Here is a 14,438-nt window from a genome sequence, read left to right as displayed (position 1 = left end):
ACGGAGTCTGGCTCTGTCGCCCAGGCTGGAGTGCGGTGGCCGGATCTCAGCTCACTGCAAGCTCCGCCTCCCGGGTTCACGCCATTCTCCTGCCTCCGCCTCCCAAGTAGCTGGGACTACAGGCGCCCGCCTCGTCGCCTGGCTAGTTTTTTGTATTCTTTAGTAGAGACGGGGTTTCACCGTATTAGCCAGGATGGTCTCGATCTCCTGACCTTGTGATCCGCCCGTCTCGGCCTCCCAAAGTGCTGGGATTACAGGCTTGAGCCACCGCGCCCGGCCAGATTTTGATCTTAAAACACTTCAAGGTAATGTATACCTAGGTGACATTCATTTTTAATATCATAAGCTCATTTACTTATTATTTTTCATTAATGAATCATTATAACATAATCACCATTTTCATCATCCCTATCAGCATCAAAGTACTGCAAAAACCAGCTGTATGCTTTATTCTAAAGATCACTTTTCATTTTCTTTATACAGGCAGCATAAATACTTTTGGAGAAAAACACTATGAGGAACATTGAGAAAGTCCTTATTTGGAATACTTAGCTGGACTTACCTAAACTGAACTTTCCCTTCCTTGACCCAGGGCAACCTCTGCCAAGCCCACCACCCTCCAGCTCCCACGCCATGAAAGATCGAAGAAGATAATCAGAAAAGCCACCCAAGAAAAGGAAAAGGGAGAATCAGTTACATATCCAGCAAGCCAGAAAACAAGAAAACCCAAATCTGTTCCAGTTCTCTAGTTTCACCTTAAAGGCAAAGAACTGTAGATGCTTGTGAGGAGCTCTTCAAAGCCTAAATTCATAGCCTCTCTACGCGGGAGGTTACCAGCATGTGAAGAAAAACAACCACTACCAGAAAAGCTCTTCTTTGTTTTCATTCTTTGGAGTCCTTCAGGAAACTCTTGATAATGTGAAATGTTATTACTGCAAATGTTGGCTCAGGCAAATTTACTCTAGAGTCTGACTATCACTGACTTGTTCGCAAAATAAAATCATTTTTAAAGCCTACGAGGAAAGCCAAGAGCAAACCACAAATCAGAAAACCACCAAGGCGGGCTGGCCTCATTGCCAGAGTTTAATGTGATCTAATGGGAGGACAACGAGATGTGAGAATTTGATTTTACGATGCTCCATGTAACATTTGGCAATACGGAGGGGTTGGGCCCAACTTCCCCATCCTTAAGCAAACATTTGAAGTAATGTTTCACTTTCTCATCAGTTTAATTCTGTCAACGAGAGGATAGAGATTCAGCCTGCCCTGCTGATTTTAAAAGTTCTGTCTGCTTCGGATGCTCATAGATTTGCTTAATATCCATTTGTATAAGATGAAGATGGGCAGGTGGGGAAGGGGCCAGGAAAATAGGATGAAACTATTTAGTGGCAGTGTACCAACTGGACTGCCACTCTCTTCTGCACTGGTGATTTATTCCATGGGTGGGAAGGCAGGAATAGGGCTAACTTAAGCAACATTCTTTCGCAAGCAAAAACTAACCCCAGTGAGAAAGAGTCAGATCCGGGCTGAATCACATTGCCCAGTCTCACAGCAAATGGGACTGGAACTCAGGTGGAGCTCTACTTCCCATCACTCATTCTTTAAAAAAGAAATAAAATGGTAGCAACACAGAAATGCTTTGCATATGTCAAATTAACAGCGGAGGACCCTATGGAATAGAGAAAGTCAGTCAGGAAATCCCATAAAAGGGCACATGAGCAATGAAAAATACATTAAAGTTACATATTTCATGTAGCTTTTATTTCTGTTGCCAGGACAATGGAATGAGAATCAGATCTCTTTTTTTCCTTCTTACAGAAGAATGCAACCCTACCAATGCCAAACTCCTACTTACACTGTCATTTTATAGCAATTACAAAGTTGGCCCAGTGAAGAAATGTAAAACTCATAGAGTCAAGTTTCTTGAAGCAATAGTTTGCTAAAGGAAGTGTAACAAATCCAAGGGTCTAGGAAAAATTTACTAGAACTTCTATTTCTATTGACTTTTAAGCTAAACACTAAGAAGGAAAGAAAGCCTCACTAAGAGTTAAAATCTGGATGACACCAGGTGTCCACACCAGGTGACAGACCGTCACCTCTCACCTGCCACCTGTGGACTGTGAGTCTTCCTGAAAGAAGGCTGAGGGCTCAAAGTGCTGAGGGTATGATAGGGGTAGCATCAGTTCAGGCAGGCTGGGCTGCAGTAACATATAGACCAAGCAGGTAATGGCTCAATGCAATAGAAAGTTAGTTTTTGCTTAGGTAGCCATCCTGGTGATGAGATCAGCAGGACAGCTCAAGCCATGCCATCACTCAGATGAGGATCTGCCAACTTCCACTTATGGTTAACATAGCCATCTGCATTGCTTCCTGCAGGAAGAAGGAAGAACCGTGGAGAATCACTTCTAGGAGACTTTTTATGGGACCAGACTGGAAGTGGTACATATTATTGAAGTTCATCCTCCATTGGCCATGACTTAGTCTCAGAGCCACACCTAACTACAAGGGAAGCCAGGAAATGCAGCCTGGTTATGGGCTCAAGAAGAAGAAACAAATTATGGCTAACAGTCAGCAGTTTCTACCATAGGTGTCCTCATCCATTCAGTGGATTGCAATGTATTGCAATCAACATGTTCCCCTCACACAGATTTAACCATTTTAATAAAATTTAACCTCATGAAATGAACAGGTAGCTGAAAAATATTCCTACTACAAAGTTAAAAATTGAAGATAATATTAATAATATGAACACAAGCCAATCACAAGAAAAGAACAGAGCTAAAGCCTCATATTTTAAACTCCTTGTCAACAATAATGTGAGGTTTTTTTAGAAAAGACTATTAAATTACTTCTGGAAAGAAGTCAAACCAAATATTTTTAAAAATTTTAAGTTTATTTGAAATACAGATTTATATCCACTTTTATAATAATGGACCTTATATACCATATATACCTGAAACATGACTAATAAGAATGTGAACATATCAAAATTAGCAAAAAATTTAAGTAGTCATAAAATAAACATGGAGAAAAGCTTCTGTAATTTTATGTGCAGTTTAAAGTCATGTTATACTTAATCTATTATTTTGAAAAATTTTACTAAGCTTGATGAGAGATGTTTAGAGGTCTCCTTTGAGATTTCTCATTAAATAATAAAGTACAAAAAGAAACATACCATTGGGTTCTCATTTTTTCTTCACCCCTTAATTTAAAATTGCAAAATAACATATGTGAAACAATCTGGCAGTAGGCTGGGCATGGTGGCTCACGCCTGTAATCCCAGCACTTTGGGAGACCAAGACGAGCAGATCACTTGATGCCAGGAGTTCGAGACCAGTCTGTGAAACGTAGCAAACCCCGTCTCTACTAAAAATTAGCTGGACATGGTGGCATACACCTATAATCCCAGCTACTCAGGTGGCTGAGGCACAAGAATCACTTGAACCTTGGAAGCGGAGGTTGCAGTGAGCTGAGATTGCACCACTGCACTCCAGCCTGGGCAACAGAGTGAGACTCTGTCTCAGAAAAAAAAAAAAAAAAAAAAAAAAAAAAAAAAAAATCTGGCAACAAAATTGTATTCCTCTGTTAATATAAAAAAAAAAGCTGAAGTTTTAAGAAATAATTAAAATATGTTTTGTAGTGTTGGGAAGTTGATTTACAGATCAATGAAAGTACAGGTTTCTAATGTATCTCAGCTTATGGTATTTTCTAGATCCTGTTTCAATGGTTAAATATATAACTATTTGTGTATGTGTGTGTGCACGCATATACCTGTGCATATACCACAGAAAGATATGTACTAAAGAATGTGCCTTCTCAAAAATCACTCAACTAATATTTATAGCGCACCTGCTCCTTATCCTGATGCAGTTTTCATTACGGTAGCAATACTCAATCTAGCAAAAACAATATTTTAAAAGAAAATTGTGTAAGTGTATCAGTGATGGAGCAACTACTTCGATGAAATGTTTTAAAAGGTTTTGGGAATAAGTTTACTGAGGCAGCATAAATGAAATCTTTTTGCTTCACCATTCATAGGCAAGCTATTGTAACAAAATGCTACAAAATGTCACTCATAAGTTTAATTTTAGAAAAACTAGAACCTTCAAATAAAGGGAAGTCAAATACCTAATACCCATTAGGATGACTACTATCAAAAAACGAAACAGAAAATAGCGAGCATTGGCAAGGATCTGGAGTTAGTATATTCTCGTGCACTATTGGTGGGAATATTAAATGGTATCGTTGTTACGGGAAACAAAATGGTAGTTCCTCAAAAAATTAAAAATTGAATTACTATATGATGCATACATTCTACTTCTGGGTATATACCCAAAAGAATTGAAAGCTGGGTCCTGAAGAGATATTTGTACACCCATGTTCATAGCACCATCATTCACAAAAGCCAAAAGGTGGAAGCAACCCAGTGTCCATCAACAGAAGAACAGATAAGCAAAATGTGATACAGATATGCGTACAACGAAATAGTGTTCAGCCTTTAAAAAGAAGGAAATTCTCACAAATGCCATAATATGGATGAGCCTCAAGGACATTATGCTAAATGAAATAAGCCAATAACAAAAACTAGTATATAATGTCACTTATATGAGTACCTATAGTAGTGAAATGCATAGAGACAGAAAGCGAAAGGGTAGTTATCAGAGACTAGGGAGAAGGAGAGATGGACAGTTGCTTAATAGGTATAGAGTATCCGTTTTGCAAGATCCATATAATTCTGGAGATTGGTTATCCAACAATGTGAATGTACTTAACATTAATGAACTATACATTTAAAAAATGCTAAAATGGTAAATATGTATTGTAAGTATTTTACTATAATTAATTGTTTTAATGTAGAGGAGTCTACAGTTGGATATTGAGACATGGAGCAATGATGAAAATATTTTCTATAACTCAGAGTTTGCTGACATTATAAAACAAGAAACACACACACCATCTACTTTCAAGGTAAAGATGATATTTTCACAATGAATTTAAAGTAATTGTTCTTTGAAAGAAATTCAAGTTATACTGAGAACATTTTGAAAACATATTTAAAGTGTTTCCATCCCTATGTGTGTTGTTGCTGATAATTATACAAATGCAGCCCTATAAAAATGTTCATAACTGAACACTTACACTTAGAAATGGAACATTTAAGCTATTTAATAATTTATCAAAGAGTTTTAATGGTTTTGAATTCAGTTGGTAAACCAGTAACAAGCAACTCCCAATTATTTGTAAGAACAAGTGGTTAACATCAGAGAAGATAAAAAATTTTATCCAAATTTCAACAGAAGTTTCTGCATAATTGAAATATAGACTAGAGAAATGACCATCATGATTTAGTAAGCCTAGTCAATGATGGGTTCCTTCCATTCCTTCATTCCTTCCATTTGTAGATTCCATTCAGATCTAAAAATACTTCCTAGGGATCTTTTTAAGATAAGGCAATCAAAATTCAAAACTGTCAGATTGTGAATTCGTTAAAATCGAGTTTTAAACTAGGATTTTAAAACATATTAAAGCATATTAAATCATACAACTCTCACTAATGAGAGCAAAAGAGCTAGGTATCTTAAGCAAAATAAGTAAAATAATTTTAGAGTATTCTTTCTTTCATCTATTTTAAGCCTATGTTATTTTCTATCTTACATATGTCTTATAAAGTGCATAATATATTGGTACATAGCATATGCATATAACTCACAAACAAATTAATTTTGTTCATACATAAAAATGTTTATTAATATGGATATAAAATATAGAGACTATTGGTCTAAAATGTCTTGGAAACCAGTTAGGGAGAAATCTATAAACTTTGGTTTAAAAAGCAAATGGTCTAAATCTGCAATATGGAAGACCAAGGTTACATATGAGAAAGGCTTTTCTTTATAGTAGAAGCAAGAAGCCACAAGAGTAATTCTCACCCATTGAAATTATGTAGGTATAGTTCTTCCTTAGAGTAATGAGATCAATTCATTTTATTCATAGGAATATTATGTAGCTCTATTGTCCTTAAGTGCCATCCAGGAGATAATTCTAAGTATATATCTACAGTCAAGAATAACATTTTGATAGTGAAGTAACACTGTACACACAGATTTTCTCTTAGAATATTTAAAGTACTTATGCTTTCATCACTAAGTTTTCTTGCATCTGTTTTGGAATGTGATGGGACACATTTAAGTAAACAAACAATCACATACATAAACACTGTATTAACCTTTTAATCATTTGATCCCTCCCTTCATGTAAAACCTCTGCAGAAGGAAAAAAAATTTTATCACAAAATAGCTACATCATTCCCATTATTTAGAATGTCTTTCCTTTCTTCTTTCATTTTATCTTAGTTTTCTTTGTAATTTGGGGTTCACTTCCAAAAAATTGTATTCAACAACTATTTGAGTATACTACATGCTTCTATGGTAGATTGATTGCAAAAATGGCCCTGTTTTCTATATCGACATGCTCTTTGCAATGTGGCTTTGCAGTTCCTCTTATTAGAAAGTGAGTATATTTTCCCATCTCTTGAATATGGACTAACTTTGGCACTTTTTTTTGGCCAACAAAACATGGCAGAGGTGGTAATGTGTCAGTTCCAGTCTAGGTCTACTTCCACCATATGTCTTTGAAAACTCACTAACCCACACAATAAGTCCAGGATGGGTATGAGACTACATGCAAGAGAGCTGAGGTGTTCTAGATGATTACTAACGAATGTCCCAGGCCGGGCACGGTGGCTCATGTCTGTAATCCCAGCACTTTGGGAGGCCGAGCAGGTGGCCTTGAGGTCAGGAGTTCACTTGAGGTCAGGAGTTCAAGACCAGCCTGGCCAACACGGAGTAACCCCATCTCTACTAAAAATACAAAAATTAGCCAGGTGTGGTGGTACATGCCTGTAGTCCCAGCTACTTGGGAGGCTGAGGCAGGAGAATCACTTGAACCCAGGAGGTGGAGGTTGCAGTGAGCTGAGATCGTACCATTGCACTCTGACCTGGGCAAGAAGAGTGAAATCCTGTCCCACCCCTACCCCTCCCCCCAAAAAATGTCCTGAACAGAGTTGCCTAATCTGCATGTGGCTAACAGCAGATGCATGTAGAGGTCCAGCCAAGGGCAGAAGAGCCACCCAACTGAGCCCAGACCAGATTAGCAGCTCATAGAATTTTGAGCTAAATGAATGGTTACAATTCTAAGCAGCTAAGTTTTGGGCTGGTTTGTTAAGCAGTATTATTGTGATAACTGCTAACAATCCTTACTAGGCATACTAAAAAGATGGAAACAATGTGGTCCTTTCTGCCCTTGAAGGACTCATCTTCTGTATAAGGTTTTTTAATCTGGGGCTCACAGATGGACTTTAAAGAGATCTTAAATTATTTTAAACTATATGTGAGATTTAACATGTCTTCTCAAGTGTTTTCCTCTGGGGAAGTGGAGTTTTAGTTTTATCAGATTCTTAAATAAGTTGATCTCTCACCAAAAGGTTAATACAGCACAGTCGTGAAGATACTGATGTAGTTATACAAAGTATAATACATCAAATCCAGTAATAGAGGTATGTGACAAGTAGTATGGCAATACAGAGAAGAAAACTTTTAAATCTCCTGAGGAGTTCTAAGTCTTTCTCAAAGAAATTATTCTTCCCAAGTGTCTCCACAGACACAAACAACCTTTCATGCAATGGGATAGCAGGTACAATAACATGGAAAAGTAAAACTGCCTGGTTTATTTACGGAAAAGAAATTGTACATGTAGCAAGAGACATAGTTAAGGTATGGAAGATAAAACTGAAGAAGGCTGAGGTCAAGATGTAGTCCATGCCAGGGAATTTGTTTTTTAAAACTGTAACGATCTGCCACTAAAAGTTTTTAAGCAAAGAAAAAACATTGTGAAAACTCACATTTTAGAAGTCCTAGTGGCAGAGAATAGAACAGCTTGCTTGGAGAAATGACTGGTGCAAGCTGGCAATAGTATAGGCAAGAAATGATGGAAGTCTGAATTCAGGGAGTGGTACAGGGTGTAGAGGACAGAGGTGAGGTTTGAAAGTAGAATCATCAGGAGCTATTGACTGATTAGGTATAAAAGTGAGAAAGCAATCTGGGATTAGTATTTCTTGATTGCAAAAATGGAGATGGTGATAAAAATCACTGAGGAGAGAATGCCAAAGGAGCATCAAGGAGAGAGAAATTTTTTAAATCCCATTTTGAACATGTTAAATTACAGATTGTGCAGCAGGCCTAGAACTCAAACAAATAGTGAAGGATGAAGATTTAGAAGTTACTGACTATAAATTCCGAGGAATTTGAGGAGTCAAGGAAAATGCAGCACGTAAGAAAAAATTGAGGGGAATACATATGTTCTAAACATGAAAATATGCATGCCTTGGTTAAAGGCACTTAAAGAATTGCCAGCCCAGTGCAAAAATGACTCTTCTGTGACTGGCTCTTGAAAAGAAAAAAAAAGACAGAGAGAGAACAAAAACAGAGAGAGAAAATACCAACCTTTCCTCAGTACGTGGAGCAGCAGGTCAAGTCCTGTGAGCTAAGGCTGGGGTGGAAGTCAGTGCTCTACCCTTGAACTGCAAATGCACACAAGTCTCCAGTCTGTACTGTCTATACCCTGCATACACTTCTTGCAGATCAGCTCCACACATTTGTCACTTGAACCAACACTTCCTAAGAGCAGGAAGTTATAACAGCACAGAGAGTGAGAGATATTTCCAAAAGCTTTGGATAAATTAGCATCAAATTCAGATTTTATAAAGTTTTTATGTACAAACACTGACTTATCCCAAAACAAAAACAAAGCAAAATAAAAACCTCCAGAAAATGTTTAAGAGAATACCTAATATATGCAGAGCCCATGACAAAGTACTGTGGGAATGAAAATATGAATAGAGCATAAAATCTGATCTTAAAGGAAAAATCAGCTACCATCCATGGTGACTGTGAGATACGTAATTTGCAAGTTATAGGTATAAAGCCCATGATAATGGATAAGGCCAACCAGAAGGTGGGGGAAATGCAGAACTCACAAATGGTAGCCTGTTTTTCTCAGAGTTTTGTTTGGCCTATACAGTGTTTTTTAAAACGATGTTATCTGCCAATATTTAAAAATTGGGAGATTTCACCCCAAAAAATCAAATTCAACTTCTCTTGGAAACTTAATTAAAAGAAATTGCAACACTGGGCTCATGTTGCCACTCAGCAATAACTGGAGCTGAAAAGCAGTGGCTACCTTTAGAATGACCATGTGTCCTTCAATTAGCCACCTTTCTCATTGTCTTCACTAATTGTATTTACCTGCCTGCTCCTTGTAGGCATCTGAATTTGTGACCGTCTGTGTAGAATCAGAAAAGAATTCTAAGAAAGGAAAACTGAATCATGTGCATCCAGCTATGGCTGTTTATAAGCCAGTATCTCTTCCCCACTAAAAATTAGCTGTTTAAGATCAGACGTGATGCTCCATTCATCTTTTCATTCCATTACTCTTCCAAGGGCTCTGCACATACGAGGTATCCTCCAAGCATTTTCTGCAAGTTTTGTTTTGTTTTGTTTGTTTTGGTTTGGGATAAGTCAGCATTTATATATATAAATTTAAACTTATAAAACCTGAATTTGATGCTAATTTACCCAAAGGCATATTCATTATTCATTTCCCCTATTCACTGTTATTACCCTAAACATCTGCTCTGATCAAATAAGGGTCTTATTGAAGCTTTATGACCTTCTGTGGTCAGTAGCTAGAGTTGCACATCCAGAGTTAAGTAATAGTTAGTTCTGTGTCATACAAAGGATATAATAAGAATATAATAAAACCTCAAGAAATACGAAAAAATTATTTTCAGTTTATTGGGCTACTTTTTAATTTTCTGTGCCATTCTTCATTTAGAAAGATCAAAGAGAAGGACTTGAGATCATATACTTTGATGACTGGAACACTAAGGGAAGGAGAAAGGAGAGAAGTTTACATTCTTAAAAAGAAGAAAAAATCAATGTGCTAGTTAGAATTGTATCAGAATCCAACAAAGTTTCACAGGCTTGTGGCAATAAGTTCCTACTGCCAATTAGGAATATAAAAGAATTAACTGTATTATCAAGATCAAAGAAATATTAGAGCCACTTATCTGCATACCCTTAATCCCAAGGTTTTGCTCTATTTTAATTTTCTCACCTTTTTCCTGCTAAGTAAAGAAAGTGAGATATTAGCTCATATTAAAAAAAAAAAAAAAGATATAGCAACTATGACATGAAAGTTAGATCAATGTAGCTGTGGGGACCCGGAGCACACAGACCTCACTGGCTTCACTCTTACCTCGGTGTCTGCTGCACCCTCCGCTTCCTCTCCTAGGCCACGAGACCCAGTGGCTAGAAATTCACCATGTCTATTCTCAAGGCCCATGCCAGGGAGATCTTTGACTCTCGTGGGAATCCCACTGTTGAGGTTGATCTCTTCACCTCATAAGGTCTCTTCAGAGCGGCTGTGCCCAGTGGTGCTTCAACTGGTATCTATGAGGCCCTAGAGCTCCGGGACAATGATAAGACTCGCTATACAAGGAAGGGTATCTCAAAGGCTGTTGAGCACATCATTAAAACTATTGCGCCTGCCCTGGTTAGCAAGAAACTGAACGTTACAGAACAAGAGAAGATTGACAAACTGATGATCGAGATGGATGGAACAGAAAATAAATCTAAGTTTGGTGCAAACGCCATTCTGGGGGTGTCCCTCACCGTCTGCAAAGCTGGTGCCGTTGAGAAGGGGGTCCCCCTGTACCGCCACATCGCTGACTTGGCTGGCAACTCTGAAGTCATCCTGCCAAACCCGGCTTTCAATGTCATCAATGGCGGTTCTTATGCCGGCAACAAGCTGGCCACGCAGGAGTTCATGATCCTCCGAGTTGGTGCAGCAAACTTCAGGGAAGCCAGGTGCATTGGAGCCGAGGTTTACCACAACCTGAAGAATGTCATCAGGAAGAAATACAGGAAAGATGCCACCAATGTGGGGGATGAACACGAAGTATCTGAAAGATGTCACTCTACAGAAACAGTGTGTACCATTCCGACGTTACAATGGTGGAGTTGGCAGGTGTACCCAGGCCAAGCAGTGGGGCTGGACACAAGGTCCGTGGCCCAAAAAGAGTGCTGAATTTTTGCTGCACATGCCTAAAAATGCAGAGAGTAATGCTGAACTTAAGGGTTTAGATGTAGATTCTCTGGTCATTGAGCATATCCAAGTGAACAAAGCACCTAAGATGCGTCGACGGACCTATAGAGCTCGTGGTCGGATTAACCCATACAAGAACTCTCCCTGCCACATTGAGATGATTCTTACTGAAAAGGAACAGATTGTTCCTAAACCAGAAGAGGAGGTTGCCCAGAAGAAAAAGATATCCCAGAAAAAACTGAAGAAACAAAACTTTATGGCACGGGAGTAAATTCAGCATTAAAATAAATGTAATTAAAAGAAAAAAAAAGTTAGATCAATGATGAAGATTTACAGTCTAAGGTTTACTCTCATTTTCAATAGTTCCCCCAAACTAAAGGTGATAAAAATACATTTTATGTAATCACATTAGCTCATTCATCACCTAAAGGCCTGGCTGTTGACCCTTCACCTTTCCCAATGGGACTGAGGAAGTCAATCAACTGATAAAATAAAGTCTCCATCAGACTTTAAAAAGAAAAAACCCTTTTTAATGATTATGAATAATATATATGTGAGATTCAGGTTAACTTCCCAAAATTTACATCGAGAAAAGAATCAAGAACATTAACTATACCAAAAAAAAAAAAAAAAAAAAAAAAAAAAAAAAAATTTTCGNGAAAGAGAGAGGGAGAATAGATTTTAATGAGCTTCCCTGTTCACCTTGATTAAATCAGAACTTTAGAGAAAGTAACCTAGCAGAACTTCAGAAATGTGAAGTTCAAGTTCAACTAATGAAGGAACAAAGACTTTAATTTTAGCTGAATGATCTTCCCATGTCTGTGTCAGTTTCACACTCTATTAGATCCTCTGGAACAAAAGGCCCAGACCCTCCCACTGGGCATCTTTCTCTGGAGCCCTAGGCACTATTGTTGATTTTATCTTAAAAGGCTTGGGAACACATTTTATAAACATGAAAACAGAGAGCAAGTAAGTGTGAGAAACATCCAGTGAAGGAAGGGCAATGCTGTCAAAGCCCCACTGAATTTCTTTTAAAATGATGTAGGTAGATGCATTTCTGGTTGGTGTGTTTAGTCAGACAGAGGTTTGAAAATGATATTCATTTGTCCCTTTTCTTACATGTGAAAATAATCACAATTTCTCAGGGAAGAATCTCCTGCTGGGTTACCAACTGCTGGGCTCATCTTCTCATACAACCAAATAACTTATTTTCAGTCTGAGACTTGGGGATGCTTTCTTTGGACAAATCAACATTGGCTTCATATATGGAAATTCTCCTTCCTAAGGTTACCCATTGCAAGTGAAACCATGGAATTCCATGACACCTGTAAACCATTTCTCCTCTTCTGACTGGATTTGGCACAGCTAAGCATGGAATCAGAACCAGAAAGCCAGAGACCTACCTGCCAAATGAATGCTATTTCAGGATGTCTTCAATGTTGTTGTTTTCCTTTTAAATAAAAATGAAATAAAATCACATAATAACACCACAATAAATTCTGCACATGCTAAAATATAAAAGAGAGGACATTATTTTTTGACCTTTCAATATATGTGAAACACATTTTGTACTGAAACAAACAACTTGAAAATGTATTATATGCACAAATGGCATGTGAATGGAACAGTTGCTTATGAGACTGGGAAAGAAGAGAAACTCTATTCATTGACAGAGGGCTGCCAAAATTAGATATTAAAAACCCAAAACCTTTCTCAGTTTAGGAATAAAGTTAGTCTCTTAGAGATCCTACTCCTAAATCAAAAGATGAAAATTACCAAGCTTTAGTACACAACCACATGAATAATTCAGCCTATGAAAGCCACTATTATGCAGCATGGAATAGCTAATATGCAATAGAAAGTTTTCTCAGAATCTCAGAGGAGTTCCAAGATTGAATTTCTCATGACAAATGGTGGTTCTAACAAATGAAAATTCTACCATGAAATATAAAGTCGACATTAAACTGACAATCTATTTAGTTAGCAATCATTCAGTAACTATGAACCAGCTGGAAAAGACACACCCAATACAAATCTATATCTGTTCTGTCATCTATTCAGGACATATTTATTGAGGACCTACCACATGCTCAGCACCATGCTGGGAGCTGGGGTGTCAGCAAGATAGACACAGTGTTTTTCCCATGGATAGAAATAAAGAGTCCCACTTTCTACTACTGGGCATGCCAAACTACAGGTGATAGCGACAACTCAGATTGAAAAGGTGCTATTATTGGTGGCAGAATGATAAAACTCTTAGATCCAATTCTCTCAAGGCCAAAAAATTGATGTGGTTACATATAGTTAGATATAGATATTTAAATCACTTTTATTAGTTAAAAAATTTACATAAAGTCTATGTGAATTCTTCTTGTTTTGTTTTGTTGTTGTTGTTATTCTTCTATCTTCTCTCCTTGTAGATCAAATTATGGGTGGATTGAAGTAGGATTAATGTTACCAGCACAGAACACTGACTCTCATTTAGAGCCTTTGGCAGTGAACTGATCCAGAGAGATATCACCAGCATCAACATCATCATCATTATCATCAAGAGGCTTGCAAGGCCTACTTTATCAATCTTATTTATTATATCCATGGAACATGTGTTATCACCAAAATGACACCGGGGACTTACAGAACATGTCTCAATTCGTATCTCCGTTTACTGAATAGCAAATGGATTAAGTATTTTAGAAATTGCAAATAGGCTGGCAAATGCAGACGGGCTAGGATTATAAGAAAATGTAATAAACTTCTAATAAAACATTTGAGCAAACTCACACATCTGTGGACAGATGGGAGGCATTATGTAATCAAGTCATTGCTACAGCAAGCTCTTAACTGCACCCCCCCTCCTCTTCAACCCTGCCAACCCATCCCTACCCCCGGCCCCACCCCGCTGCTGCTGTTGGGCCAAGGTTGAGGGTAAAGGGCCTCTGTGAGTTTTCCTTCTCTGTCAGCATCCAGAGAAAGTATTTTTAATCTTTCTAAGATGAACTATTAAAACAGACAGCCTTTGACCCACACCCACAAAAACACACACAAAAAAACTCAAATCCTTGACCCAGGAAGCAAGGTTTCACTGCTTGTATTTGTTTGTTTTTGAAAACATAATATTTCCATGAATACACTTAGCTACTTGCCAGAAGTTTTTGTATCTGAAAATTCCACTAGATAGTAATGTTTGAGGTGGGCTCCTTAATGTAGCTTTGGGGAGTAATTTCCACAGTGATCAATCAGCTGTACAAACCACAAAACAGAATGAGAGATAGATT

At 37.8% G+C, this 14,438-nt stretch overlaps 1 long non-coding RNA gene and 2 pseudogenes across 1 annotated transcript in view; all 3 read left to right on the top strand.

Moving 5' to 3' along the window:
- Window positions 1-1,291, top strand: part of LOC108535471 (uncharacterized) — a 19,467-nt gene extending 18,176 nt beyond the window's left edge. The window contains exon 3 of the long non-coding RNA XR_001887238.1: window positions 484-1,291. This is a non-coding gene — a long non-coding RNA (uncharacterized LOC108535471). The remainder of the gene's footprint in view (window positions 1-483) is intronic.
- Window positions 1,292-10,380: 9,089 nt separating this feature from the next.
- Window positions 10,381-11,007, top strand: LOC108535468 (alpha-enolase-like; annotated as a pseudogene).
- Window positions 11,006-11,434, top strand: LOC108535467 (60S ribosomal protein L17 pseudogene; annotated as a pseudogene).
- Window positions 11,435-14,438: the final 3,004 nt, after the last annotated feature.

This window comes from Rhinopithecus bieti, unplaced genomic scaffold, assembly GCF_001698545.2.
Source record: "Rhinopithecus bieti isolate Rb0 unplaced genomic scaffold, ASM169854v2 scaffold_12478, whole genome shotgun sequence".
Taxonomy (NCBI): Eukaryota; Metazoa; Chordata; class Mammalia; order Primates; family Cercopithecidae; genus Rhinopithecus; species Rhinopithecus bieti.
This window is presented reverse-complemented; position numbering and strand designations above follow the sequence as displayed.